This window comes from Nelumbo nucifera, chromosome 5 (genome assembly GCF_055504915.1).
Source record: "Nelumbo nucifera cultivar China Antique chromosome 5, China Antique-T2T, whole genome shotgun sequence".
Lineage (NCBI taxonomy): Eukaryota > Viridiplantae > Streptophyta > Magnoliopsida > Proteales > Nelumbonaceae > Nelumbo > Nelumbo nucifera.
The window spans coordinates 53,470,789-53,480,779 of record NC_142653.1 but is presented as its reverse complement, the minus strand read 5'-3'; the positions used below and the strand labels follow the sequence as shown (position 1 = coordinate 53,480,779).

Here is a 9,991-nt window from a genome sequence, read left to right as displayed (position 1 = left end):
TATGCTTAAAATCATCCAATAGATGTGGACTTTTGGCACAAGAATTTCCTATAAAAGACCAGTAGTGTCAGGCCCTACTTCCATTCATTTGTGCCAACAAGCCAGTATGCACACAGTACACGATCATTTGTAAACTAGGCCCTTAACTGATATGAAACATAATATTAACAAAACCAAATGACAACCCTTAATCACCATGGACATCTTTTGCCTTCTAAAATTCAATAAATGCCAAGCAATCAGTTTGTGGAGGAAGTTATCCTTTACCATCTTTTTGGAGAGTGGAGGTGAACCTTGAAACTCATGCTCTGAAGCCTATTATTAGATACAACATGTCAGAATGAATTTATGAAAAACTGAGAATGTAACTCAAACAAAAGGGCTAAGCTTGGTGAATACAGGAGAGCCCTCTTTTCCCAATTGTCTCCAAATCTATACACATAATAGATTTATAAGAGTTAACAAGCCAAGAGTAGGCCTTGATTGGATGATCTAAACCATCTAAGGTACCAAATTATTTTATAGGGTACAAAATAATGGCAGATGGCCTAGGAAACTCCCTATAGAATGGATGGAAAGAACCACCTAACCAGTGTTAATTCAGAAGCCAAATTAACCAAATAGACATCAAATTAATGAAGCGTTACCATGATGCTGAGAGGAGCGACAAATACAATGACGGAGATGCCAGAACAGACCCATCCAACAACTGTAACTCGTCTGGAACTCTTGAAGAACAGGAAGTTTAAGAGTAAGATAAGTCCATATATATGCTCCCATGTTCAACAACAGAAGCAACTTCACTGTAAAGACATGTATTCAATTTCACACAAGTATCACTAGACAAAAATTCAAATGGAGTAGCGGGAATGGAGTACTAAGAATGAAGCTTCGATTGAACTCTCTGTCTTCACCGCAAACTCTCTGGCTTCAAATTTTCAAAACGGTGGGGTATTCACAAGTTCATTGCTTAAAATCGACCTCTCTGAATCATCTAGAATTCAAATCGACCTCTATGTTCATGGCTTCAACTATTCGTCACTTCACAGTTCGTCGAATTGTCGCTTCACAGCTCTAACATTGAGAATGAAGGATACGAAGTAGTTCTTTGAATCGGTCAAGAGAGAAGGATAGGCTTGAAGAAGCAAGAAGATAATTGCATGAGATTAGGGATTTAGTTCTTTGATCGGTGGAGGAAGAAAGATGTATATGGTTAAAGAAAGCAAGAAGGTAATGACATCGAAGATTCTTGGAAACCTAGCGAGGGATCCGTCGTTTCGTATTAACGACCCCCTCTCTTGGCGCAACATAACCGTTTCGGCGGGACCCCTAAAATTATATCTCGATTTTTATTATTTTTAATTTTATTTGCAAATAACAAACGTCGGGATGCATCCCATGGTGCGTTATGTTTTAACGACATTTAACAAATTGTTGCCAAAGATGACCTTTTCATAACGTTTATTCATATCATTTTAGCGACATTTAATGCAAACATCGTAAAAATATATTTTCTTCTTCATATTTAACTAGGGAGAATGAACTTTAGGTTGCCGAAAGTCCTTTAGTTAATGTTTTTGCAAATTTGTTATTGTTGTTGTCGTTGTTATACCATAAGACTATTTTCTAAACTGAATTGGTATTATTATTTTTTGATTGGTACAGTTTTGGACCAATTTAGTTTTTTGATTTTTTAGTTTTTTTATATTTATAGTATATATTATAAATAAATATATAAATCTATACTATATTATAAAGTGATTAGGTCTCATCATGTTAGTAGCCTTCTTCTTCTCCCATTCCCCCTTCTTCTCTCTTCTCTCCTTGAACACTTCCATCCTTTCTCTCTTACCCTTTCTTAGCCCTTCCATGTAGCCACATGACAGCCCTCTCTTCTACACTGGAGTGCCACTCCAAATTTCTCTCTTATTTTTCAATCGCTTAGACAACCCCCTCTTAAAATTTCTCCTAAATTATCTCTCCCACCTAAAATTCTTCTTAAAACACCTCTTAATCTATATTGCCACGTGGAAGCCCTCTCTTCTTCACTAGAGTTTCACTCCAACTCTCTCCCTCTCTCTCTCTCTCTCTCATGTTACCAATCGGCTCAATGCCCTACTAAAATTTCTCTTGAACAATCAATCTATCCCATCTAAAATTCCACCTAAAACAACTATTAACCTATATTATAAACCATCTAAAAACCAAAAATGTGGGTAATTAATTCGTGAAATATTTTTTATATTTTCAATAATTATTGATATATTGAATATTTTTTAGTAAATATCAACACCTACACTATAATTTTTTGTAATTTTTGTAATTTAATTACTAAGAATCAGTTGGTGAAAATTACTAATTTTGGTAATTTAATTTTAGAATCTTTTGAAAAATAATTATTGAAATCAATAATTACTAAAAAATTTAATAATTAATTAAAATATTAATAAATACAAATTTAATAATTAAAAATTATCAGTAATTAAAAATTATCAGTAATTATTGATATTTTCAGTAATTTTTGTCAATTTATTAATATTTAATAATATTATTGAACAATTAATTAACTAGATAATTTATTAGTATTCACATTTAGTTAACTAATTAAATAACCTTAAACGATTGCTTGCAGCTAGGGATGCCAATAATTAAATTATTTAATAAAAATTTAAATAAATTTGAATAAATTTTCAAAATTACACAAGTACAATATATTTTCCAAATTTACCATGTGGTTGATACTCAATATCATTTTGGTCATTTCTATCATCAAATTGAATATTGGATTGACGGGGACAGTATTTTCAAAATTGGATCAAAGAAGTTTGTTAGACCAGAAAAATTGGGAATTGAACACCGTTTCACCTCAAAACCGCTTTTTGTCAAAAATTCGTTTATTTGGTTAGAGAACCGCTGACTTGGGCGGTTGAACTGTTAAATTATGAAAATTTTTAAATATTTAAATAACAAAATGTTTAACATGACAAAATTTTAAATAGTTAAAATAACAAAATTATGTAGTAAATAAAAAAATCTTAAAAGTAGAAAAATAATTATAATAGAATTCATAATATTCATATTAATAATAATTTAATATTTTACAAAGTTAATAACGAATTATGTAATGATAGTACAACTAGTGAGGACCTGTGCGAGGGTCATTTACTAAAATACCCTTATAATTTCATAGATTTACTAAAATCTACCCTATAGTTAGCATTTTACTAAAACACCACTTATAATTTGCAATATATTATAATGTTTAAATTATATGATATATAATCTATAAGAGAATAACAAAGTAGATATTATACCAAAATAAGTTGGTTTAATAATATATTGTCTATAAACATAAAAATGCACTTTAAATTCTATATAATGTGTGTGTGTGTCTATATATATATATATTAAAATTGGTCTATCCATGTTAGCAGCCATCTCCTTTGAGAGAAGTTATTTATCTAATTTCTCAATTTTTTGCATTTTTCTTTTTTTCTTTTTGTTTTAAAGCTATACACTATTATAGAGAGAGACATTTACAAAAGATATTTAAGAGAGAGAGAGAGAGAGAGAGATTGTGTGTGTGAGAGAGAATAGTAATAATATAAATCAAATAATATAAATAGGTTGAGGTTAAACAACCAAAAAATTATTAATTTAAAAATCCACTAAACTTTCACTAAAAATAAATATTAACGAAACTCAACAAATATTAAAAATGTGTTTCAATTCCACTTAAAAATCAAATTTAATAGGAAATTTAAAGATAAAAATATTAATTGATAGTTTTAATAATATTATTAGATAACTAATGAGTTGAGACCTTTATTATGCATAATGAACTCATTAAAAATGATAAAAATTAATGAAAATTTAAAATGTAGAACCCATTTTATTAACAATATTTTATTGTAGAAATTACTGAATAATAATAAAAAATAACAAAAATTAATTAAAAATAATAAATTTAAATATAAAAATATTAATTGATAGTTTTAATAATATTATTAGATAACTTTGTATTAATGCATTTTTTAATTAATTAATAATTTTTATGAGTTGAGACCTTTATTGTGCATAATGAACACTTTAAAAATCATAAAAATTAATGAAAATTTAAAATATAGAACCTATTTTATTAACAATATTTTATTGCAAAATTTACACATATGAAAAAATTATTGAATAAATATTAAAAAGTATTTTATTATTAAAATACTGAAAATAATTAGAGTACTAATGAACACTATGGTATTTATTTAGTTACTTAATTTATTTTTACTAAAAGAAAATGCAAATTAATTTTGTAGTGACTAATATGCAAAAATAATGCTGAAAATTATTGAAAAATACTGAATAATAATGAAAAAAACACCAAAAATTAATTAAAAATCCAAAAATTCTTAAAAACCTAAAGCCTAATTAAAATACTAAAAATAATTAAAAAATTAAATTAATTGTAAATAATGTGTTTTAATTAATAATAGTAATATAATTAACAATAATTATTTTTAAAATGTAAGTAATAGTAATTGCAATTTAATCTATAAATAGTAGAAAATTAACACGAGCCTCTTTATCAACAAAAAATGTGCAAGCCCAAGCCCGTGCCTGGCCTGACCATCGGGCCTAGATCTTGAGCCCGAGCCTAGCCCTTATACAAAGCCCAAAGCTCAAGCTCGAGCTCAAGCCTGAAGCCTGGTCTGTACACAAAATGTCTTATTTTTAGTATACTTTTACAAACTAATATTATATTAATTTAGTAATAATTTAATAAATTAATAAACTAATTTATATTTCATAATAGTAAATTGATATTTATTATAATTTAAGAAGCATATATATGTAATAGTATCGGGTCGGACTTACTTGATAAAGCCCGAGCTCAAGACTATGGGCCTAAAATTTTGTCCAAGCCTGAAAAATAATGGGTCAGGCCGGGCCGGGCCGTCATGCTACTTGGCCCATGAATAGGACTAATTGTATATATAAACAATTTTATACATAAAAAATCATATGAAATAAAAATTTAAACATATTTTTGAATTTTTTTAAATGGACCTCTCATAGCTTAGCTCAGTCTGTGACCTAGCCTGGCCCAAGGCTTGGTCCATGGACCATCTCGGCACACAACATGACACAGTCCTGTGTAGGCTCGGGCCATGGGCCTTGCTGAACCCCCCCCCCCCCCAACTATCCCATGGGAGGGAGGCATGGCCCTAGACGCCTTGTGGGCCAGCACGGCATGGCCTGCACTTTGTGTAGGTCACATGTGGGTCATGTCATGTCGGCCTAACACAACCTGATTTACACCTTACTTGAACCCACCCAATACTGGGTAGAGGGCGAGGAAATTCAAGGATTCCCCATCCTTAATGAGGAGTGTGGGGTGATTTGCCCTTGAACTTGCACGACATTGAGGAGTGGTTGCCTTCCCTAAACCCACCTGACACTAGGGACGAGGTGGGGATGGGGTGCCCCGCCTTGAACACACCCCATTGTCATTCCTATATAATTGTTAATTATTAGTGAAATTAATAAAAAAGTTAGCTTTTGTAATTATTTTTATTTATTTAAAGTTAATCAAAATTTCATTTAAAAATAATAATAATTATTAAAATTACTACAAATTAATATTAAAACTAAATTTATTAAAAACGTTTATTTAGATTAAATTAATAATTATAATTTTCTTTAATCAACATTAAACGAAAAATGCAATTATTAAAATTTTAGATATTAACAATAACTTTAAATACGTTTAGTTAATTAACAACAAATTTTGATTATTAATTAATAAAAAATAAAATTATTAAATCTTTCAAAATTTTCCGTACATCGCACGGATCCTCACTGGTTATTATATTAATTAAACAAATTTCATTTGTCATCGAAATGTGGAAGTAATTCCATTTCTACAAGGGCTACTTGTTTGACAGTAAAATGCTACTTCCGTACCTCGGGACGCAAAGATTTGAATCCGCTAACATGTTTCTGCTAGGATTATCCAACTAACATGCCAACAGAGCCACTTTGCTGTACGCTTTTGTCTATTTGTTCCTTTTTTTTTTCTCACGAGGTTGGATTTCCTGCACTCCCAATGAGATTGTAACACATCATGCTTTGTATGATTCTTCATGAGATTTAAATGGTTTATTATATTTTTATAATAATAAATTAATAAAACAGAAAATAAAAAAAAAAAAAAGCCAATTCGAGGATTAGGAGAGAACAGGGAACTCTTGCATACCAAACCTCAGAGCTGTGCAAACGCCATTAATGATTGCAGACCGCCCTTTCATCTTCAAGCATTGACAAGGGGCAGGAATTTTATTTCAAACTGTTAAGTAGCGTTGGGAAATCTCATCGCTCCTTTCGCTTCTTGATGCACCATTTCATTTCTTTTCCTTTTCCTTTTCTTTTTCTTATTTTTTTCTAACCATTTTTTCATATATGAGGTTCTTTTGTGGTTTGCCTCATTGGTGATTGGTCTACTCTATAATCTCTTCCTTTGTTTTTAATAAATGTTTTAAAGTTTTTGATCTGTTGTTGGCCGTTCTTTGCAAGATAGGTTTGAAGATTTTATTTCTATCTTATTAATTCATAAATAATCTTTTGGGTTATTTCTATGTGGAAAATATGCTTTTATTTAACTTGAGAGAAAACCCGCCTGAATTTGGTAACCGGGGGATTTTACATTTTAGATTGATTGAATTTTTTTCCAACAATTGAGGTGTTAGTCAAGGTGTTTTAGGCTACCTGTATTTGTTATTTTGACTGTGAACAGTTCAGTTTGCTAATGAACTGATTCGGTAGCTTTGTTGCTACGGCTGTTCTGGTTCATTGGTTCAGAGATGACGATGGAGGGAGGAATAGAGAGGATGGAGAAAGAGAGTAGAAGAAGAAGAAGCAAACCATCCGTTTATATATTTGAAACGTGACGTGTTACAATCTTATTATCATGGCACACACCAAACAAGTGCAGCAGGAAATCCGGATTCTTTTCTCACTGCAAGACAGACTTGAAGTCAATGACTCAATGCTGCTTTCTACACCCCACAGTTTTCTCGTGAATCGTGATGTGCATCGTCAAAGGAGAGGAGAATCTGTCAAATTTTGAATGGTCCCTCTCTCTCATATGAGGGACAAAATGAACGTGTATTTGTCATTTTGAATTCGTTAAATCTCGGAATATAATTTTGAATGGTCCATCATCCATCAGCCTGTGACAAACATGGCCCAGACGCCCAGTAGTCAATTTGGTCAGCTCAAGTAGATTATAATCTATAAGTGATTTCTGTTTTATATTATTAAAAAAATATAGCATCTTAGGTATTTCCAGTTTAATTCATTAATAATTTATAATATAAAAATTCAATCAAAGTCCAATCTTATCTTGCTGAAATTATTCCCCATGTTTAAAATCCATTGCATCTCATCTTTCACAGTATGATTTTTGTCTCCAAATACAACATCTTATTTCTCTTCTCTCTTTTCGCTATCTTAATTCATGTCAGGAACTCATAATTCTTTGTTGTTTCAAACTTTGAGCTAATCAATGGTGGATCAAAATCATTCTCATGATTCGTTAGTGTTTTAATCAACTAACCAATTTATGTATTAATCAAAGAAAGACATGTATTAATCAATCTTATCTAGATTTTACAAAATTTGTGGTGAAAGAGAGACCCATGAAGATAATAAGGACAACAAAGCCGCCCCCAATTCTCTCTCTCACTCACCCCTCCGGCTCCCATCCACCAGAGAATGATCTATAAATAGGGGTTGGAGCAGAAGACAGCTTAACACATCGAAACAACAAAATGAAGGTCATTGCCTTAATTTGCATCCTTTTAGTTTCAGATTTTTTCATCCCACCAACTGAAGTTGGGGCTCGGCCATTGGTTGAGATGTCTCACCTAGGTAAGAACATGTTATTTCATATTTCTTATATCTCCGTTTAAAAGCTTCAATAGTCTATGGAAAACATACGAGGATTCAGAGTCGGAGTATAATGATGCTGGGGTGAAACATATATCCCTGAAAAGAATACGAATATCATCATCATATGAGTAACTCTTGTTCTGACTACTGGGTTCCTCTAAATGAATTCTAGCTGTTCTTCTATTCCTTTTTGGTTCGATCAGTACCATTCTGTTGTTGAATTATGAACCCTTGATCATCATTTATCTATTCTCTATTTATTTGTTCTGCAGAAAAGGGTGGCGTAATTGGTTTTAATCCTAAAGCTCCAGCTATTAGTTGCGGCAAGAATGGTGAACCATACAAGACTTGCATCCCCAAAAAACCACGGCCATGCAAGATCAACAATCGCTGCTCAAGACAACCTCCCACGCCTTAATTAATTAGATAGTATATATGCCTCCTATCCGCCTTTATGGATTACCGATATTAGTTAATGGATATTTCTTAGATATGGATGTTGTACTGGAATATAAGTTAAACTGGGTCTTTCAATTCACACGATTTCAGTATTAAAACAACGAATAAAACATCAAATTAATGAGTCTATAATATATAGATTTTGCCTTTTAATCCCTCTCCCCTTTTTCTCTCATCCCTTCATGCCTCCAAACAGTGACTGAATTTACCAACTTCACTTTGTTATGTGCCTTATTTTTTAGGGTAAATTATGGATAGGTATCCTATAATTTGGGGGTAGCGATAGAATGATCTAAGAAATACTACATAAAGAAGGTATTTTTTAAATTATGTAATGTTTAACTGACAGAATGACCCAAGTGTCTATTTTTAAAAGTTTAAATAATTATGTCATTACCTCAAAGTACCGGGTACAAATTTATTACTACTCAAAATTAGCATGAATTATCTAAACTATCAGTTTTTTGATGGTTCTTTCAAGCTTTGGATGATATAACACCATCTCATTTGATTGGTAAAACTGTAGCACAATTTGCTATCCAATATTTTATCTGGTCCATGTTTGACAATATCTTGAGAAAAGTGGAATATGCAGAGAAAATGTGGGAAAGTTGGAAATCCAACTGATTAGGATCCTTCTAATTAAATATTAATGGCGTAAAAAGTCAAGATAATCCATTTGGGCTGGCCTGTTGAACTGGATGGACCTTATGCCATATTACATGTCACCCACACGGTTTAAGAGTCAGACTCTATTAATTACACAAGATTCCATCCTCCCCTTGACAAAATTTATGGCAGGCAAGTTCCTCCATCAGAGCTAACTTTCTCATAAGCAGCAAAAAAAGATGAATTCCCTGTTTCATTGTTGGGGCTATTAGTACTGGTCGTGTTATTCCTCTCAGGCTTTGATCAAAGATGTATCCTACCAGATAAAACCAATTTCAGAATTTCTGTTTTTCAGTTTTCTAGGTAAAATGAATAAAGTGCATATTTGATTCGTGCTTTGGGTCTCACCCTGTTTCATTGATGTACTTATGACATTTATTGTAAATGAATAAAGTGCATATTTGATTCGTGTTCTTGTGGTGTGTTTTTCTGTAATACCCTTAAACTGGACACTTAATGAGACTCGTGTTAGTTTAGAATGCTCACAGCCATTGGAAAAGTCTAGGGAGATTTATCCTGCTAAGGCTGACACTGGTGTGCCGCCAAGTGTTGGGGTGGCCTGTCTCAGCTACCAGGGTGAGACCCAAAGTACATGTAGTATATGTTTACTTGAAACCCTGAACCAGACCAGATTTCTAGTATTGCCCTAGACCTTGGTGATTAGTGGGCAAAATTGAAAACTTACATCTGACCCCTAGACTCGATTATGATACTGCACTAGGTGTCGGATTGGGCTGTCTTTGATATGCTAATCAGTGAGATCCTTAGAGGGGTCAAAACCTGGGTATGTTGGGACAGTCCGAGAATTCATCTGAGTGGGTGATCATAGTGACAGGATCAGCCCCTTTGTCAGACAAAGGTAATTATCGAGGATCCACTCTCTCTGATGGAAACCAAGACTGTCGGCAACCGATTTTAA

General features: G+C 32.2%; 1 long non-coding RNA gene across 1 annotated transcript; it reads left to right on the top strand.

Moving 5' to 3' along the window:
* Positions 1-7,669: 7,669 nt before the first annotated feature.
* LOC104596742 (uncharacterized) lies at positions 7,670-9,485 on the top strand. The gene is made up of 2 exons (XR_735090.3): positions 7,670-7,923; positions 8,217-9,485. It is a non-coding gene; the product is annotated as an uncharacterized LOC104596742 (long non-coding RNA).
* Positions 9,486-9,991: the final 506 nt, after the last annotated feature.